Genomic DNA, 18,910 nt, shown 5'->3' with positions numbered 1-18,910 from the left:
TCTTCGGATGACCATAGGGCAGGATTGGAGCTTTTACGGGTCAGGGCCATAATGGGAGCCATCAGTGACGAGAATCCTTTGATAAAATGTCTATAATATTTGGCGAATCTGAGTAGTCTCTGGATGGCTTTCAAGGTTTGAGGTCGGGACCAATCCAGGATCGCCAGTACTTTCTTGGGATCCATTTCTAGGCTGGAACCAGAGATGACATAACCGAGAAATGGCACACTGGGTACACTAAAGACACATTTCTCCAGCTTACAGTAGAGGTGGTATTCCCTCAGACGAGACAGCACCTCCTTCACATATTTATGATGTTCCTCTGGAGAAGACGAGAAAATCAATATATCGTCTAGATAGACAACAACAGACACTTACAAAATAAGTCCCGGAAAATTTCATTGACAAAGCCCCGAAAGACATCAGGGGCATTGCACAAGCCGAAAGGCATCACAAGGTATTCAAAATGTCCATCTCTAGTATTAAAAGCGGTCTTCCACTCGTCACCTGAGCGAATACGAATGAGATTTGAGGCCCCTCTAAGGTCTAACTTGGAGAATATGATGGACCCCTTCACTCTGTCAAATAACTCTGCGATTAGTGGAAGCGGATATAGATTCTTGACAGTTATATCATTCAAGCCTCGGTAGTCCTATACAAGGTCTTAAGCCACCGTCCTTTTTGGCAATGAAGAAGAACCCAGCTCCGGCAGGAGAGGTGGAGGGGCGAATAAATCCTTTCTCCAAATTCTCCTGAATGTATTCAGACATAGCTTTGGTCTCCAGTAAGGACAGAGGATAGGTGCGACCACGAGGCGGCATCTTGTCTGGCAATAGATCAATTGGACTATCCCACTCTCTATGAAGAGGTAAGATATTTGCTTGTTGTTCAGAGAAGACATCAGTAAACATTTGATACTTCTTAGGAATTGATGGAGGTATTACTGAAGCTGTTTTCCTTACAGGTCATATCTTGGTAAGACAGGATTTCTGACAGTCAGCTCCCCATGAAAGTATTTGCATAGGAAACCAGTCTATCCTAGGATTGTGCAGGTGTAACCAGGGTAGTCCTAAAATGACGACTTGAGACGCCTCAGGTATCACTAAGAACTTTAAAGACTCAGAATGGAGTGCTCCGATACGAACTAGTACTGGTTGAGTCTCTTTGGTGACTACTCCATTAGCCAGAGGCTGACCATCTACGGCAGTCAAGGAAATCACATGATGGAGGGCTGAACAAGAAATCTGTAGTTTGTCCACTAAGCAGAAGGTTATAAAATTTCCGGCTGCTCCAGAATCTAGTAGCGCTGTAACGAAGACAGGTTTTGACTTGAGATCTATAGCTAAGATCAATACAAAATCTTTAGAATTTGGGGACGGGCTCATAACTCCTAACTTGATGTCCCCAGGGTCAGTTAGGAGCGGGCATTTCCCGATTTTCGGGAACAGGAGACCACCAGGTGACCCGCTTCTCCACAGTATAGGCAGAGGTTTTTTAATATTCTTCTCTGACGTTCCTCTTTGGAGAGATGGGTATGATTCACCTTCATTGGCTCTTCATCTGTAGGTTGGACGGGTAGTAGACTGAGGAGTAGATGACCTTTGCCGGTCAGTTCTGTGCTTTTCAGCCTGTCATTCTCTGAAGCTTAGGTCAATCTTATTATAGAGGGAAATCATATTGTTTAGGTTAACAGGTAGGTCACGGTTGACCAAATTATCCTTTAGTCGATCAGAAAGTCCATGCCAAAAAGCTGAGGTGAGGGCTTCCTCATTCCACTTGAGTTCTGATGCTAAAATCTGAAACTGTACGGCATATTGGCTGACAGGACAGGTTCCTTGTTTCAGTGTCATAATGCTAGATGAGGCTGATACAGTACGTCCAGCTCATCAAAAATCCTCCTGAATGATGTCACAAAGTCAGTGTAGTTATCCAGCAAAATAATCTGAATGCTCCCAGAGTGGGGAAGCCCAGTCCAAGGCTGAGCCGGACAACTGGGAGACGATGTAAGCCACTTTGGTTGTTGCAGTGGGAAAATTATCAGGCTGTAGGGTGAAATGTATATCGCACTGATTTAGGAATCCGCGACAGAGCTTAGGGTTGCCGTCAAACTTGCTTGGCATAGGGAGTTGTAAGCGGGGAGATGCCCTGCTTCCTGTATTCCCGGACATAGAAGCGGGTGTAGTTGCTGGTACCCCAGAGGTTGATAAGGAGGTTTGCAGATTGTCCTGTCGTTTAGACATTTCTTGCAGAAACTGAGCCATTTGGTGCTGCATGGTTTCCAGGTTTTCCAGACGGCCAGCAATGCACCAAAATAAATCTACTCCAGACTCCTGTTCCGTGGCTGGATCCATGGGGCCAGTGCAAACTGTGATGTTCTGGTTTTGTTGTGGACTCGGGGTGGTAATAGGAGCAGACACTGAAGCAGGTTTAAAAGTAAATGTGGAGATTTTAATGAGTGGCTTAACAGACATGAATGTGGCAAAACAGAAAGTCCGGGTATAGCACTAAACTGCACTTGGGAGCTATAGTGAGGCAAATAGGAAAAAGTTCAGTTAGTGACAAGCAATGGAAAATGTCCAGGTAGTGGCAGATTAATGAAGAATGCAGACTGAGGAAGAAATATCCAGCAGTGTGTCAGTGGAGGCAAGGTGCAGGGTGAACAGCAGGACTCAGGTACTCAGGCAAGAGGAAGGTAATGGAGGATGCAGGGTAGTCCAGTGGGGTTAGGGCGGACAAGCAGGCAGGCAGGTAGAGTTTCACAGGTAACAGGTGGTGAGCACAGGGAACTCTCAGCTATGCTGAGAAACACGTTGCACTGGCAATGAAGTGAGGCTTTGAACCTCCCTAAATACCAAGTGCTGTGCCGTGACTGGCCAGAGAGAGCATGTGACAAACCAGGATTGGGCGAGCAAATCACATGGCCGGAGGCAAGATGGTGGCACCCATGCCAAACGGAACGGAAGCACCACCAGGCCTCACCAGCCCAACGTGACAGCATGTCCGCGCAGAGCCACGCACAGCCAATGCCCCTCGCCACGCACCAGCACTACCGCCAGACGCCCCCCGCCACAGTGACCTCACAGGTAACACCCGTCGACCACCATGCCAAGAAACCCTGGTCGTGACAGAGAGTCCCTTTGCGATCCCACATGTAGCCTTCCTGGGATCTAAGAGAGATTGACAGGAAAGCAGCTTTAGGGGGTGAAAATGGAGCATTTGGTGGAGCTGATGGGGAAGTGGTCAGATAAACGCAGGTGTGGTGGAGCCGTTTTAGGGGCAGATACCGACAGGCATCTGTAATCCCGTATTTAGAAAGCCTATCCCTATTGTGTCTGCCCAGGTGGCCCTGCTGCGTGACCAGGTTGTGATGTCTGTGATGGGCTTCTCCATGCTTTTTTAGGTGGGTGCATTTTTTTTCCACAGAATCGCACCTCCTCAGCTTGCTAACTAGCAGCTGCTATTGGAACGGTGTCCATCTCTGCATCAGGCTGGTGTTCACTATTGAAACAAGCTCCAAAATGTTTGGTTTTCGGAGCTTGATAAATTGCATAACTGCTTAAATTGTATGCAGAGATTTTAATAAAAACGTAGGTGATATCTGGATTGAACATATAAATACCAATGAAATGTAAATCACATGCAAACTTATTTATGCATGATTAAATTTGGCTGAAAAGCTTGAAAAATAGGCTCCTTGAACTAATTATTGAAGCTCAAACTTATAACCTATTGTGGGCCACTATGCGTGCGCACACCCCTTAGGCCACTGTTTCCCAAATCCAGTCCTCAGGAACCCTTAACAGTACATGTACGGATTGTATACAGCAGGACATCTACCCTTTAGCCTTAACGCACCCAAAGACACCTCCCTACAGCAGTTATATAGCTCCAGAGACATCCTCTAATGAAACCACACAGCCAGAGACAGTGTGCCGAGGAACTGGGCAGTGGGTGGAGTAATCGCCCAGACTAAGAGGTCTACTTACTAAGCCTTAGATGGAGATAAAGGACCTCATTCAGAGGCGGTCGTCAGTTGCAAGCAGTCGCTCTGAATCAGGGCGGCCGCTTGCATTCTGAACGACCACCTCCTTGTCGATCGCTAAGCTGTGGGTTAACACCCACAGCTCTAGCGACCGTCATGGGTGATTGTCACGATGGTCAAGACCATTGCGACCATCGGGGCTTATGACCAGACCCTAAGGTTGGGTCTGGGCACTCGTAAGCCCCAGGGAGCTTCCTGCTCTGATTGAGCAGGAAGCTACCCACTGACATCAGCGGGAACGCCTCCATTTGGACAGGCACGCCCCCTGCCTGTCTCCCAAATGGGGCGAGCTGTCACTCACCATCGACAGCTCGCCCCGTCTGCTGCGAGACCCCTAGCGATGGAGCATCCGTCGCTAGCCGAGTCTAGCGCATGCGCATGACGGAGCCGGCTCTGTCGTGCGCATGCCCAGTGGGGCAACATGGAGTTGGTTGCGAGCATTCAGCGCTTGCGACCGACTCTGAATGACCCCCAAAGTCCCAACCAATCAGCTCCTAACTGTCATTTTTCAACTTGCACCCTTGCTTCTCCTCTGTATTAACTAGTTACTGCTACACATTTTATGGTGTCAGACTAGAAGTAAGTTCCTACTGTATATTATACGAGGGCTGATTGAACAGTAATGAGACTGATTTTTTTTTTTTTATTCAGAATCAGACGACTCCACAGGATCTGAACATTTTTCTTTTTCAAAGTAGCGTCCTTCACATTCAATACATTTTTTTAGCGATTCAAAGAAATGCAGTAACTGTTTTGTGACGTCACTATTAGTGTTGGCATTTTTCACTTCATCATCATCCACTTCTTTCCGCGCAGTTGTTTTTTCAAGGTTGGGAATGCCCAGAAATCAGAGGGCGCTAAGTCCGGAGGGTGTTCCAGTGCTGTCCCATTAATTTCAGTCAGTGCTGCCAATGAAACAGCAGCAACATGTGGTCAGGCATCGTCTTGGAGCAAAAAATACTGTTTCTTCAGCAAATGTGGTCTTTGGTACATCATGGCTCCACGAAACTGTTTTTTTAGGACGTTTGCATGCTAGTCACCATTAATTGTCTGTTCATGGGGAACCCAGTGCTGTAGAACAGTGGTTCTCAAACTCGATCCTCAGGACCCCACACAGTTCTTTTTGTATTCATTACTCACTGACACATTTTAAAAGATCCACAGGTGCAGCTAACTATTTCACTAGTAATTATGTGAGGAGACCTGGAAAACATGCACTGTTTGGGGTCCCGAGGGCCGAGTTTGAGAACCTGTGCTGTAGAATCATACCGTGCACCTCATAGAATAGCAGAAGTATGACTTTACACGCCAAAGAAATCACGCAGAATTTTTTGGGCGGAGGTGAATTTGCATGTTTTCATACACTGGGCTGTTTGGATTCCTGATCATTATGAGGTATCCACAATTCGTCACACCTCACAATCGATGTCAGGAAATCTGGTATCCTCTCCAACATTCGAACGGTGTTCTTACACGATTCAACTCGTCGTTGCATCTGCACTTCTGTGAGATTTCTGGGTACCCACCTGGCACACACCCAATGCACTTTCAATTCTTTTCTCACAAAGTTGAACCCATTCGAATGAGATCCCGAAACTTTGTGTAAAGTTACTGTGTATTGTAACATGTATATGGGATACTACTATGTAGTGTAATGTGAATCAGGGGCACTACATGCAGTGTTATGTAAATAAAATTGTGCTTCTGTGTGGGTACTTTGAATTGGGGGTACTATGGTGTGGCCACGCCTCCTTCCTTGTGAGACCACACCCCTTCAGCATACGCTGTTCCATTAAAAAGTCTGGAACTACGCAAATTTCGAGTTTGCAGAGTGGTGTCAAACACAGTAACACTGGCCCTGCCAATACATTATTTGTTATATGGCTTTATGACAATATTAGCCCTGGTGTAAGCATGTTTGTGTGGGGCTGACAGTTAAATTAGATTATGTCACTGGTGCAGAGACTGACATGTCCGTATTACCCTGCAGAGTATGTTGTTGCTATATAAATGAAGGATAATAATACTTGTATGGTGATTCTTCTTGGTCATATAGATAAATTAATTCATAGGATATTATAGGTGTTACCTATAGCAACCAATCAGAGTCTGTCAATCATTTTCTAGAATTCAATAGATAAATTATAGCTAGGATCTGATTGGTTGCTATAGACAATAACAACACTTTTCATGTTTAGAGGCATTAGTAAATCTACCCCTAGTCTTTCGCTGGTAATTATTACATTACATCAGTTTTTCTATTATCTCTTTTATTTAGTCACAAGTCTGTGGAATATACAAATATACCAAAATACTAATTACACATGTCAGGAAGCTCCTTGATGGATATGAGCCAGGTGGGAGAGTCACTGCACAATTTATCTCAGGAACTCAGGAGATTGGACACTCTGTCCCCATGTGCGTGGTGGAAAGCACAGGAGATAGGACAGCCAGGTCTCCATGTGTATGGTGGAAAGCACTTCTGGGATTGGACAGCCGCATCCCTATGTGCATGGTGGAATATAGTCAAGTAACTGTACAGCTGAGTCCCCATATGCATGATGTAAAATGCATGGGGTGATGGAAAGCTAGGTTTGCACATAGGTGTTGGAAGATAGCTAGGAGACTGGACAGCTGGGACTCCATGTGCGTGGTTGAAAACATGTGCTGCGGCACATAGGGCAGTTGGGGTTCCTCATTATGCACTCTGCAAGACTTGAAAGATGAAACGTGGTGGAAAACATGGGCTGCGGCACATAGGGCAGTTGGGGTTCCTCATTATCCACTCTGCAAGACATGAAAGATGAAATGTATGTCCACAGGGCAGCTGAGATATTTCATCGCCTTGTTCATAGTCCATAATGCAGATCACGCAGGAGTCTGATGTTTCTCCTCCTGCGTAACGCTGATGTGGCAGTCTGTCTCTCGGTCTTATTTGTATAACAGCCTGGTGCTGCCGGGGTGGCTGACTTGGACCTGTGATGACAATCGGTCTAGGTGTTACTGTGGTCTCCGATCCCTGAGCATGTACAGGACTCCTGGATGGAATTCTCTCCTCTCTTACTCTCCTATTAGAGTCTCGTGCTCTACCCCTCAGCGTCCCTGTATCTGCTGTATGACGTCTCCTGCGAGCTGAGCGCAGTCGGTCCTGGTTTGTGATCTCAGCAGATTCATCTGAAAACATATGTTATATTGTAACTATAATAAATAATGACCCATAGATAACATGTAAAATCAATTATTGTTGTTGAAGAACATGAGTTGTAGCAATAATAATTTGGTTTATTATCTGTTAATAGTGTTAAGGAGTAATTCAGTTCTGTGTGATGAGATCCCGGACATCACTGTGATATCTGGCCGCGCACGTTACCATCTATTATGGTAAACTTTGCTAACTTCCCTGTACACCCCTATAGTATATACAGCTGAGCTAATGGGCAGGTAACTCTAACTACCATCCATGTGACACACAGAATGACATGTCTTAGAATGATTATACTGCCCCAAACATTGTACTTACCAAGATCACCATATCCCCTCCATCCTCTCTGATCCTCCAGCAGCCGCTGTAATTCTCTCCTACTCATTTTACTGTAATATCAATTGTCTAGAAACAACTGAGGCCAAACTTCAGTAGCAGGTTCAGAAACTGAAGAAATGCCACTGATGGTCCTGTGCCCTGATGTTTTATACCTGCCCATATGCCATTATGATGTCATAATGGATGACCCACACCTGACTATAGTGACATCACTGCAGGCAAGCTGAAGAAACCAGCTGCTTAGTGTCTGTATTTCAATTTATTCATTATTTATTAGCAATTATTTATATAGCACACATATTCTGCAGCGCTTTCAGTGGGACTGACTATTGATGCTGACTAGTGTACATAATAAGCCCCTCCAACTACCCCATAAGCAGTGTGAGGTTAGTGAATCGGGACTGTCCCGGTGTAATAGTGACACTCTCTCCTATTGCTAATGTCACAGCTTCCCCTGAAATCTGATCACTCCCAAAATTATTACGAAAAAGTCTAACACATCATTCATAATCACATAAATGATAATATAATGATTTGCCGAGATAGTTATTATTCTGTAGCCCCTTTTGGTAATTTTTAAGGATTTTCTTTAATCCCTTCGCCTCTAAAGACAAGTGTGACCCGTCCTAAGCTCTACAGGGGTTCAAATAGAGGAGAAAACTTACCAAAACCTACCCTACTGAAAATTGATGTCACTCATACCTTGATAGCAGGGCTTGATTATGTCATCACACGGGTCCTAGGATTACATAATTAAAAGCCCTATTCCATCCAGAATAAACATTGCAGAATTTAGTTTAAAAATAAACCATGAAATAGGGGGGAGAGCATTAAATGTTTTTCTCTCACCCATCCTGGCACTCAGTCTCAAGGCTGCCCTCATTTTAAAGATGGGAGTCTCTTTCATATGATGTGACATGTAAAAGTTATTCTCTGGTAATCATGTGTCATCATGAGAGAATGTCCCTGCACTGTATACATCATTATGAAGTCGAAGGATAGGTGAATGATGATGAGGCCCCTTTGGGAGAGCGATTCAGTTCTTCTGAATTCAATTGTTGCTCTGTTCGTGTGCCCATAGTGGCGGGTAGACACATTTCTACTTGCAGCCTCCTGAGGTGGCGAGCAGAAATGTGTGAGAATTGGCACTTTGGGCGCCTAACGTGAAGCAGTACTTTAGATGGGGTTAGTCGCTTTGTGCGGCTAAACCTGGTGCTGTCAGGCTCACACACACGGCGTGGGTACGAGCAACAACTGAATTTCTCCATCGGGGGCCAATTAGTTAAGGCGCCCAATAGACGTCCCCTTAGTGTCACTTGTGATCAACAGCCAATATCAACCTGCACTGCAGAAGTATTAGTAGTATTCAATAGAAAAACAGCGCTGTGGTACAGATATCTCATATGTAATCCAACAAAATAATATACATAAAAAGTAACCACTGCAGTTGTGCTGATATATATACAATACTGTGCAAAAGTTTTAGGCAGGTGTGGAAAAAATGCTGCAAAGTAAGAATGCTTTCAATAATAGAAGTGTTAATAGATTTAGTTTTTTTATTAATTAACAAAATGCAAAGTGAATGAACAGGAGAGAAATCTAAATTAGTTCAATATTTGGTGTGCCTTTAAAACAACAAAACAGAATATACAAAAAAAAAATTTTTTCTAGCTACACTTGCACAAAGTCAGGTGTATCATTAACCAATAATACCAAACTAGTGATAATGATCATCAATTTCATATGTAGGTTGAATCACAGTCATCAACTGAAACAGAAACAGTTGTGTAGGAAGCTTAAAACTGGGTGAGGAACAGCCAAACTCTGCTACAAAGGTGAGGTAGTGGAAGACAGTTTCATGTCACAGGTCATACACCATGGCAAGACTGAACACAGCAAAAAGATGCAAGGGGTCTGATTCAGTACGGATCGCAACTGCGATTGCAATAGCGATTACGCACACAGTCCCACTGTGAAGATATGCTAATGTCTGCGATCGCAATGCCATGTGCAGCCTAACATAAGGACACCCACCTTACCTTACACGCATCCTTAATACTTAGCAAGACTGCTAGACCATCGGTAACATTGAGTACCATCGGAGCCTCACGTACACTTATACAAGGTCTGACTTTACTCAGGAATTTCTAACCTCATTGCACGCAGTGGGAGCTCATGCTGCATATGGCATCGCAGTGGCTAATTTGTTAGCCCCTGTAACGGCGTTCAAACGCACTGGCTGGCCTGCGTTTCGCCGTCACCACCCCCAAATGGTACTTCCTGTCAAATGAGACTGTGGCAGCTATAGAGCCTAGTGTGCCTGGAGGCCATTGTCCAGACCTGCAAAGCAGGGAGGACCACAAATCTCTAAGACCGTTTGTGTGAAGCTATAGTGGCCAAGCTGCAGGCCAGGACCAGCAAGGAGGCAGGGAGGACCACAAGAATGCTCAGGAATGCTGTCACAGCAATATTCCTGAACATGCACAATAGGTCACGCATGTGTGAAAAAGAGCAGAGGGATCTAACAGATTGTAAAAAGCCTGCTAATGCATTCTGAAGATGGTGGGCCTCATTCAGAGATGGACACAGGTCCAATAATTACACAGGTGAGCGATTATCGGGAGACTGTGCATCCGTCATAATGCACATGCATGAGGGTGTGATGTTCTGGTTTTGTTGTGGACCCGGGGTGGTAATAGGAGCAGACACTGAAGCAGGTTTAAAAGTAAATGTGGAGTTTTTAATGAGTGGCTTAACAGATATGAATGTGGTAAAAAAGAAAGTCCGGGTATAGCACTAAAGTGCACTTGGGAGCCGTAGTGAGGCAAATAGGAAAAAGTCCAGTTAGTGACAGGCAATGGAAAATGTCCAGGTAGTGACTGGTTAATAGAAAATGTCCAGATAGTGGCAGACAAGGGGAACTGTCCAGATGGTGACTGATTAATGAAGAGTACTTACTGAGGAAGAAATATCCAGCAGAGTGTCAGTGGAGGCAAGGTGCAGGGTGAACAACAGGACTCAGGCACTCAGGCAAGGGGAAGGTAATGGATGATGCAGGGTAGTCCAGCGGGGTTGGAGAAGACAAGCAGGCAGGCAGGTAGCGTTTCACAGGTAACAGGTGGTGCACACAGGGAACTCTCAGCTATGCTGAGAAACACGTTGCACTGGCAATGAAGTGATGCTCTGAACCTCCCTAAATACCAAGTGCTGTGCCATGACTGGCCAGAGAGAGCATGTGACAAACCAGGATTGGGCGCGCAAATCACATGGCTGGAGGCAAGATGGCGGCGCCCATGCCAAACGGAACGGAACCACCGCCAGGCCTCACCAGCCCAACGTGACAGCATGCCCGTGCAGAGCCACGCACAGCCAATGCCCCTCACCACAAACCAGCACCACCGCCAGATGCCCCCCCGCCACAGTGACCTCACAGGTAACACCCGTCGACCACACCATGCCGAGAAACCCTGGTCGTGACAGTACCCCCCCCCCTTTATGGGTGGCCTCAGGACACTCACCAGGTCTTCCAGGATGAGCCAAGTGGAATTTCCAGACGAGTGTGGGAGCATGGATGTCTCGGGCATCGGTCCAATAGCGCTCCTCCAGGCCGTAACCCCTCCAATCTAGGAGATACTGTAGTCGTCCCCTGCGGAGACCTCGTACTCCACGACTCTCTCAGTCTGGATGCAGGGGGAAACAGGAAGGACCTTGCGAAATTTGTTCAAGATTAGGGGTTTCAGGAGGGAGATGTGGAATGAGTTAGGAATTTTTAGGTAAGCGGACAACTGAAGGCGATATGCCAAAGGGTTGATGATTTCTGTGATGGAGAAGGGTCCGATGAACCGGGGAGCAAATTTCATCGAAGGTACACTAAGGCGGAGGTTCCGGGTGGACAACCAGACTTGGTCTCCAACTTGCATGCAAGGTACCTTCCTACGTCTCCTATCAGCCTGAAGTTTGTAGCGAGAGGACGCCTTCTCCAAATCAATACATACTTGTGAGCAATTAGATGCAAATCTTCGTACGGTATCCTCTACGGCTGGCACATCAAAGACAGGCAGGCTTTGGAATTCAGGAATCCGAGGATGAAGCCTGTAGACTATCAGAAATGGGGTTTGATTAGTAGAGGAATGGTAGGAGGCATTATGTGCAAATTCTGCCTATGGTAGCAACTCAGACCAATTGTCTTAGGATGATGACATGAAGATCCTTAGGAAGGTCTCAAGGTTTTGATTGACCCTCTCCGTGGATCCATTGTTTTGAGGGTGATAGGCCATGGAAAAGTTCAACTTTACTTGTAGAACAGAACATAGGGCTCTCCAGAATTTTGCCACAATTTGCGTACCACGATCAGAAATTATTTCAGTAGGAAGTCCATGGAGGCGGAATATGTGCTGGATGAACAGATGAGGTACATAATGGACCATCTTCGAAAATCGGTCTACCACATCCCAGATGGTGGTGTAACCCTGAGAGTTCGGTAAATCCATTACATAGTCCATGGAGAGATGCGTCCATGAACGTGATGGAATAGGAAGGGGCAACAATTCGCCAGCTGGGGCTTGATACGAAGACTTATGCTGAGCACATGAGGAAATAAACTCCAGCACATCAGCCTTCATGGATGGCCACCAGTAACTTCTTTTTAAAAGTTCCAGAGTCTTCCGAGTACCTGAGTCACCTGCAAAGCGTGAGGAATGAGCCCAGGTGAGGAGCTGCTTCCTTAACTCTGGGGCCACAAAGGTCTTCCCAGTAGGGGGTTGTATTTCTACAGTGGCAAACACTCTTGACTCCAGCACAAGGGCACTACGTAGGGTCTCTGAATTGTCATTACAGAGGAGAGATCTAGACAGAGCATCCGCTTTTTGATTAAGAGCTCCAGATCGGAAGGTCAGGGTGAACTGGAAACGAGCAAAGAAGATGGCCCATCGGGCCAGACGAGGACTCACACACTGGATATTTTGGAGAAAGAGGAGGTTCCGATGGTCAGTGAAGGGAAATTTGGCCCCTTCCAGTAAGTATCTCCACTTCTTCAGCGTCAACTTCACTGCCAAGAGTTCTTGTTCACCTATGACATAGTTCCTTTCGGCAGGAGAGAACTTTTTGGAGAAAAACCCACGGATGAACTCTGTTGTCTTCATAACGCTGAGATAAAACTGCTCCCACTGCTTCTGATGAGGCATCCACCTCTAATAAGAAAGGTCTATCCAGGTCCGGTTGTCTTAGGACAGGAGCTGTGATAAAGGCTTGTTCCAGAAGCTGGAAGGCAGTCTCCGCTTCGGGTGACCATAGGGCAGGATTGGAGCCTTTACGGGTCAGGGCCATAATGGGAGCCATCAGTGACGAGAATCCTTTGATAAAATGTCTATAATATTTGGCGAATCTGAGTAGTCTCTGGATGGCTTTCAAGGTTTGAGGTCGGGACCAATCCAGGATCGCCAGTACTTTCTTGGGATCCATTTCTAGGCTGGAACCAGAGATGACATAACCGAGAAATGGCACACTGGGTACACTAAAGACACATTTCTCCAGCTTACAGTAGAGGTGGTATTCCCTCAGACGAGACAGCACCTCCTTCACATATTTATGATGTTCCTCTGGAGAAGACGAGAAAATCAATATATCGTCTAGATAGACAACAACAGACACTTACAAAATAAGTCCCGGAAAATTTCATTGACAAAGCCCCGAAAGACATCAGGGGCATTGCACAAGCCGAAAGGCATCACAAGGTATTCAAAATGTCCATCTCTAGTATTAAAAGCGGTCTTCCACTCGTCACCTGAGCGAATACGAATGAGATTTGAGGCCCCTCTAAGGTCTAACTTGGAGAATATGACGGACCCCTTCACTCTGTCAAATAACTCTGCGATTAGTGGAAGCGGATATAGATTCTTGACAGTTATATCATTCAAGCCTCGGTAGTCCTATACAAGGTCTTAAGCCACCGTCCTTTTTGGCAATGAAGAAGAACCCAGCTCCGGCAGGAGAGGTGGAGGGGCGAATAAATCCTTTCTCCAAATTCTCCTGAATGTATTCAGACATAGCTTTGGTCTCCAGTAAGGACAGAGGATAGGTGCGACCACGAGGCGGCATCTTGTCTGGCAATAGATCAATTGGACTATCCCACTCTCTATGAAGAGGTAAGATATTTGCTTGTTGTTCAGAGAAGACATCAGTAAACATTTGATACTTCTTAGGAATTGATGGAGGTATTACTGAAGCTGTTTTCCTTACAGGTCATATCTTGGTAAGACAGGATTTCTGACAGTCAGCTCCCCATGAAAGTATTTGCATAGGAAACCAGTCTATCCTAGGATTGTGCAGGTGTAACCAGGGTAGTCCTAAAATGACGACTTGAGACGCCTCAGGTATCACTAAGAACTTTAAAGACTCAGAATGGAGTGCTCCGATACGAACTAGTACTGGTTGAGTCTCTTTGGTGACTACTCCATTAGCCAGAGGCTGACCATCTACGGCAGTCAAGGAAATCACATGATGGAGGGCTGAACAAGAAATCTGTAGTTTGTCCACTAAGCAGAAGGTTATAAAATTTCCGGCTGCTCCAGAATCTAGTAGCGCTGTAACGAAGACAGGTTTTGACTTGAGATCTATAGCTAAGATCAATACAAAATCTTTAGAATTTGGGGACGGGCTCATAACTCCTAACTTGATGTCCCCAGGGTCAGTTAGGAGCGGGCATTTCCCGATTTTCGGGAACAGGAGACCACCAGGTGACCCGCTTCTCCACAGTATAGGCAGAGGTTTTTTAATATTCTTCTCTGACGTTCCTCTTTGGAGAGATGGGTATGATTCACCTTCATTGGCTCTTCATCTGTAGGTTGGACGGGTAGTAGACTGAGGAGTAGATGACCTTTGCCGGTCAGTTCTGTGCTTTTCAGCCTGTCATTCTCTGAAGCTTAGGTCAATCTTATTATAGAGGGAAATCATATTGTTTAGGTTAACAGGTAGGTCACGGTTGACCAAATTATCCTTTAGTCGATCAGAAAGTCCATGCCAAAAAGCTGAGGTGAGGGCTTCCTCATTCCACTTGAGTTCTGATGCTAAAATCTGAAACTGTACGGCATATTGGCTGACAGGACAGGTTCCTTGTTTCAGTGTCATAATGCTAGATGAGGCTGATACAGTACGTCCAGCTCATCAAAAATCCTCCTGAATGATGTCACAAAGTCAGTGTAGTTATCCAGCAAAATAATCTGAATGCTCCCAGAGTGGGGAAGCCCAGTCCAAGGCTGAGCCGGACAACTGGGAGACGATGTAAGCCACTTTGGTTGTTGCAGTGGGAAAATTATCAGGCTGTAGGGTGAAATGTATATCGCACTGATTTAGGAATCCGCGACAGAGCTTAGGGTTGCCGTCAAACTTGCTTGGCATAGGGAGTTGTAAGCGGGGAGATGCCCTGCTTCCTGTATTCCCGGACATAGAAGCGGGTGTAGTTGCTGGTACCCCAGAGGTTGATAAGGAGGTTTGCAGATTGTCCTGTCGTTTAGACATTTCTTGCAGAAACTGAGCCATTTGGTGCTGCATGGTTTCCAGGTTTTCCAGACGGCCAGCAATGCACCAAAATTAATCTACTCCAGACTCCTGTTCCGTGGCTGGATCCATGGGGCCAGTGCAAACTGTGATGTTCTGGTTTTGTTGTGGACTCGGGGTGGTAATAGGAGCAGACACTGAAGCAGGTTTAAAAGTAAATGTGGAGATTTTAATGAGTGGCTTAACAGACATGAATGTGGCAAAACAGAAAGTCCAGGTATAGCACTAAACTGCACTTGGGAGCTATAGTGAGGCAAATAGGAAAAAGTTCAGTTAGTGACAAGCAATGGAAAATGTCCAGGTAGTGGCAGATTAATGAAGAATGCAGACTGAGGAAGAAATATCCAGCAGTGTGTCAGTGGAGGCAAGGTGCAGGGTGAACAGCAGGACTCAGGTACTCAGGCAAGAGGAAGGTAATGGAGGATGCAGGGTAGTCCAGTGGGGTTAGGGCGGACAAGCAGGCAGGCAGGTAGAGTTTCACAGGTAACAGGTGGTGAGCACAGGGAACTCTCAGCTATGCTGAGAAACACGTTGCACTGGCAATGAAGTGAAGCTTTGAACCTCCCTAAATACCAAGTGCTGTGCCGTGACTGGCCAGAGAGAGCATGTGACAAACCAGGATTGGGCGAGCAAATCACATGGCCGGAGGCAAGATGGTGGCACCCATGCCAAACGGAACGGAAGCACCACCAGGCCTCACCAGCCCAACGTGACAGCATGTCCGCGCAGAGCCACGCACAGCCAATGCCCCTCGCCACGCACCAGCACTACCGCCAGACGCCCCCCGCCACAGTGACCTCACAGGTAACAACCGTCGACCACCATGCCAAGAAACCCTGGTCGTGACAGAGAGTCCCTTTGCGATCCCACATGTAGCCTTCCTGGGATCTAAGAGAGATTGACAGGAAAGCAGCTTTAGGGGGTGAAAATGGAGCATTTGGTGGAGCTGATGGGGAAGTGGTCAGATAAACGCAGGTGTGGTGGAGCCGTTTTAGGGGCAGATACCGACAGGCATCTGTAATCCCGTATTTAGAAAGCCTATCCCTATTGTGTCTGCCCAGGTGGCCCTGCTGCGTGACCAGGTTGTGATGTCTGTGATGGGCTTCTCCATGCTTTTTTAGGTGGGTGCATTTTTTTTCCACAGAATCGCACCTCCTCAGCTTGCTAACTAGCAGCTGCTATTGGAACGGTGTCCATCTCTGCATCAGGCTGGTGTTCACTATTGAAACAAGCTCCAAAATGTTTGGTTTTCGGAGCTTGATAAATTGCATAACTGCTTAAATTGTATGCAGAGATTTTAATAAAAACGTAGGTGATATCTGGATTGAACATATAAATACCAATGAAATGTAAATCACATGCAAACTTATTTATGCATGATTAAATTTGGCTGAAAAGCTTGAAAAATAGGCTCCTTGAACTAATTATTGAAGCTCAAACTTATAACCTATTGTGGGCCACTATGCGTGCGCACACCCCTTAGGCCACTGTTTCCCAAATCCAGTCCTCAGGAACCCTTAACAGTACATGTACGGATTGTATACAGCAGGACATCTACCCTTTAGCCTTAACGCACCCAAAGACACCTCCCTACAGCAGTTATATAGCTCCAGAGACATCCTCTAATGAAACCACACAGCCAGAGACAGTGTGCCGAGGAACTGGGCAGTGGGTGGAGTAATCGCCCAGACTAAGAGGTCTACTTACTAAGCCTTAGATGGAGATAAAGGACCTCATTCAGAGGCGGTCGTCAGTTGCAAGCAGTCACTCTGAATCAGGGCGGCCGCTTGCATCCTGAACGACCACCTCCTTGTCGATCGCTAAGCTGTGGGTTAACACCCACAGCTCTAGCGACCGTCATGGGTGATTGTCACGATGGTCAAGACCATTGCGACCATCGGGGCTTATGACCAGACCCTAAGGTTGGGTCTGGGCACTCGTAAGCCCCAGGGAGCTTCCTGCTCTGATTGAGCAGGAAGCTACCCACTGACATCAGCGGGAACGCCTCCATTTGGACAGGCACGCCCCCTGCCTGTCTCCCAAATGGGGCGAGCTGTCACTCACCATCGACAGCTCGCCCCGTCTGCTGCGAGACCCCTAGCGATGGAGCATCCGTCGCTAGCCGAGTCTAGCGCATGCGCATGACGGAGCCGGCTCTGTCGTGCGCATGCCCAGTGGGGCAACATGGAGTTGGTTGCGAGCATTCAGCGCTTGCGACCGACTCTGAATGACCCCCAAAGTCCCAACCAATCAGCTCCTAACTGTCATTTTTCAACTTGCACCCTTGCTTCTCCTCTGTATTAACAAGTTACTGCTACACATTTTATGGTGTCAGACTAGAAGTAAGTTCCTACTGTATATTATACGAGGGCTGATTGAACAGTAATGAGACTGATTTTTTTTTTTTTATTCAGAATCAGACGACTCCACAGGATCTGAACATTTTTCTTTTTCAAAGTAGCGTCCTTCACATTCAATACATTTTTTTAGCGATTCAAAGAAATGCAGTAACTGTTTTGTGACGTCACTATTAGTGTTGGCATTTTTCACTTCATCATCATCCACTTCTTTCCGCGCAGTTGTTTTTTCAAGGTTGGGAATGCCCAGAAATCAGAGGGCGCTAAGTCCGGAGGGTGTTCCAGTGCTGTCCCATTAATTTCAGTCAGTGCTGCCAATGAAACAGCAGCAACATGTGGTCAGGCATCGTCTTGGAGCAAAAAACACTGTTTCTTCAGCAAATGTGGTCTTTGGTACATCATGGCTCCACGAAACTGTTTTTTTAGGACGTTTGCATGCTAGTCACCATTAATTGTCTGTTCATGGGGAACCCAGTGCTGTAGAACAGTGGTTCTCAAACTCGATCCTCAGGACCCCACACAGTTCTTTTTGTATTCATTACTCACTGACACATTTTAAAAGATCCACAGGTGCAGCTAACTATTTCACTAGTAATTATGTGAGGAGACCTGGAAAACATGCACTGTTTGGGGTCCCGAGGGCCGAGTTTGAGAACCTGTGCTGTAGAATCATACCGTGCACCTCATAGAATAGCAGAAGTATGACTTTACACGCCAAAGAAATCACGCAGAATTTTTTGGGCGGAGGTGAATTTGCATGTTTTCATACACTGGGCTGTTTGGATTCCTGATCATTATGAGGTATCCACAATTCGTCACACCTCACAATCGATGTCAGGAAATCTGGTATCCTCTCCAACATTCGAACGGTGTTCTTACACGATTCAACTCGTCGTTGCATCTGCACTTCTGTGAGATTTCTGGGTACCCACCTGGCACACACCCAATGCACTTTCAATTCTTTTCTCACAAAGTTGAACCCATTCGAATGAGATGCCGAAACTTTGTGTAAAGTTACTGTGTATTGTAACATGTATATGGGATACTACTATGTAGTGTAATGTGAATCAGGGGCACTACATGCAGTGTTATGTAAATAAAATTGTGCTTCTGTGTGGGTACTTTGAATTGGGGGTACTATGGTGTGGCCACGCCTCCTTCCTTGTGAGACCACACCCCTTCAGCATACGCTGTTCCATTAAAAAGTCTGGAACTACGCAAATTTCGAGTTTGTAGAGTGGTGTCAAACACAGTAACACTGGCCCTGCCAATACATTATTTGTTATATGGCTTTATGACAATATTAGCCCTGGTGTAAGCATGTTTGTGTGGGGCTGACAGTTAAATTAGATTATGTCACTGGTGCAGAGACTGACATGTCCGTATTACCCTGCAGAGTATGTTGTTGCTATATAA

The sequence above is a fragment of the Taudactylus pleione genome, unplaced genomic scaffold, assembly GCF_031769625.1.
Source record: "Taudactylus pleione unplaced genomic scaffold, aTauple2 ptg000707l, whole genome shotgun sequence".
Taxonomy (NCBI): Eukaryota; Metazoa; Chordata; class Amphibia; order Anura; family Myobatrachidae; genus Taudactylus; species Taudactylus pleione.
The sequence above is the reverse complement of the archived record's forward strand: the minus strand, read 5'-3'. Positions refer to the sequence as shown.